We start from the raw sequence: 2500 nt of genomic DNA, 5'->3' as shown, positions 1-2500 counted from the left end.
AAGCGGCGTGAACCCAATGACCAGCGGCGCCATTTAATGTCATCAGTATGTAAAATATTCCCCACTAACTGGTGAAACGTAGAGCCAGGTAAATGTACATGCCATTCAAATGCAGACGCTTTATGCGTAAGCAGTTATGATTTTATACTCGGTTTATTGTCGGACACATTTTAGATTTTGCATTTCTTCCGCTTGTCACAAAAAGATATCACCTGAACTGGAAACGTGAGCTAAGCTGGTAGGGAAGGTATTAGCATGGAGCATGTTGGGGATGTAGGATCGTGGAATGGCGGTGTGACGAACATGGGGATCATTGTCGTTCGCCACCCCTGGACTAACGGGATGTGACACTAGGTAAGGTCGGTCAAAACCTGCGTAAGATTACTTAAGGTCACGCGACCGCTCTGCTCTCAGGCCTCCATAACCCCGTGTGTCTTTCTCGCCCACGCTTAAGGAATATAGTGAAACCTAGTGTTTACTTTTAGCTTAGCGGTGCAGACCGATGGTGATGACCAGAGTTAGGAACCGGTAATATGTTTTGCAGATGGAGTGGGTGCGGGGTGCGGCCTTGCGGCTCGTGCGGCAGGTCAGTGTGCTTTCTGTCCGCTGGTCTACTGCCAAACTACAGTTTACACTCGCTTCACTTGGTTCGACCCAGTTTTACTGAGCAGCGTTTTGAAAACTTACAGTCTCGGCAAACATCTGTATAGTTCTTATGTTATGATCTAGATGTAAGTGACGGCTCAGTGAGTATTCTCAGGTGATTCTTGCAGGTGTGGAAGTTGCTCCACACTCGATGATGGTGAGTGCCTCGGGTGTTTACTATAGCTGCCAGAGGGTCTCCGGTGCGCTTCTCGGCCCTCGCTTGTCACAGGGAGCGCGGGAAAGAAATCAATAGACGAAGGAGAGAGTTGCTGAACATGGCGCGGCCCACTGTTGTGTGGTGAGCCAGGCATCAGTGTACCTACAGCTCACTGGGCCGTGCCGACCCTGCGTCCACCCAGGTGACCTTTAATCCCAGTGCAGTGCCATAGTGCCTAACTAGGAGTGCTCATGATACAGTGAAAGCCATTGGCCGCCCCGCCCGTGCCTCTCCATAGCCATGATAGAGCGTAATCCAGTGTGACACGCAAGCAGCCTCGCCTACTTCTGTTCGCCGCTGGACATGTCGAACACCAGAGTAAGTACGCAAGGCCGACTTCCGCCTCCCCACAGTGTGAAGGTGGCCCTAGCTCCCTAGGGGGATGCCTTTGCCTCTTATCACCTCTTTGGAACATTCCTATTACCTTAAATAACCCATAGAACATATTTATATCTTCATCTCCCTATCCCATCGGAATAGATTAGTGATGCATCAGCCTGAAATATGTATGTATAGGCGTGCAGTGCGTAGAGAAGGGGACCATTTGATTCACTACGAGATGAGACGGTGCTCGCTGCTCGCTGTGACCATTTACAAGAGCTGACGGGCCAGGTTGTGCACGTTCCCACCCCGGCAGTGCACGAGCTGACGGATGGATGTCAGTAGTGAGAAAGTGGTGTCAAACATTTTCAACTGCACTGTTCATTTTTGGAAAATGATCGTTGAAGGTGGAACATAGCTGAATCGGTATTTTTTTTTTTTTCCTAACGTGGTCGTAAACGTATATTGTTTTCGCAGTATATAGAAACTATGTAAAACAAAACAAAACAAAAAAACCCGAATGTGAAGTTTTTCTCTTCCTGGCGATATGCGACCTCCATCGTGACTGGTTCAGCAGAAAACGTCTACAAACGCGCCGTGCCTAGCCTAGCCTAGCGGTAGTAAAGGCTGGCTGACTTCCCGCATAACTCGTACATAACCAGCTGAAAAAACAAAACTGGATCTCTGCGTTCGGATTCCATTGGTGATTTGTATACTCTTATCATGAAGTTGGGCATGAAACCATCCATCGCTGACCATAAAGCCGTCCACCGGTTAGACAATGTTCCCGCAGTAGTGTGAGCTTAACACCGCTCACCCTCCCGATAATGAAGGCCTCCGCTGGCTATAGTTCGTCCGCCTCTGTGGCCGCATTTATATATGCGTATGCAGAAATGATCCAGGCTTATTCACGAACAAAATAGAATGAACGGAAAAATACGTAGGGTCAGATGCCAGTACTATCATACTTCAACTTTAATAAAAACTCGTATTTAATTTCTTGGGCGTTTTAGTGTAGCGTTGGTTGAATGGATGAATATATGTACGTCCATGTTAGGGGGCGATATCAGAGCTATCCATGACTTAGTGCCACTCAGTGTCCCGTCTTTAATGTTTGGACGTCTGCGCTTGCTCACACAGACACGCCTTCACTCCGACCCTCACATGTAGTCAGACGTGTCTCGTCTGCGTGCACACACACACACACACACACACACACACACACACACACACACACACACAACACACACGCACACACACACACACACACACACACACACACACATACAAACACACACACACACACACACACACACA

At 48.4% G+C, this 2500-nt stretch overlaps 1 protein-coding gene across 3 annotated transcripts in view; it reads left to right on the top strand.

Moving 5' to 3' along the window:
• Positions 1-714: 714 nt before the first annotated feature.
• The window catches only part of LOC139754176 (uncharacterized), a 184888-nt gene continuing 183102 nt past the window's right edge, over positions 715-2500 (top strand). The window contains exon 1 of one of the 3 annotated variants that reach the window (XM_071671366.1): positions 715-1180. The gene's annotated coding sequence lies outside the window, so the exon portion shown is untranslated. The remainder of the gene's footprint in view (positions 1181-2500) is intronic. The other 2 variants (XM_071671365.1, XM_071671364.1) reach the window with 2 other exon arrangements.

Source organism: Panulirus ornatus, chromosome 16 (genome assembly GCF_036320965.1).
Source record: "Panulirus ornatus isolate Po-2019 chromosome 16, ASM3632096v1, whole genome shotgun sequence".
Classification (NCBI taxonomy): domain Eukaryota; kingdom Metazoa; phylum Arthropoda; class Malacostraca; order Decapoda; family Palinuridae; genus Panulirus; species Panulirus ornatus.
Note: the sequence above shows the minus strand (reverse complement) of the source record. Positions and strands in the feature narration are given on the sequence as shown.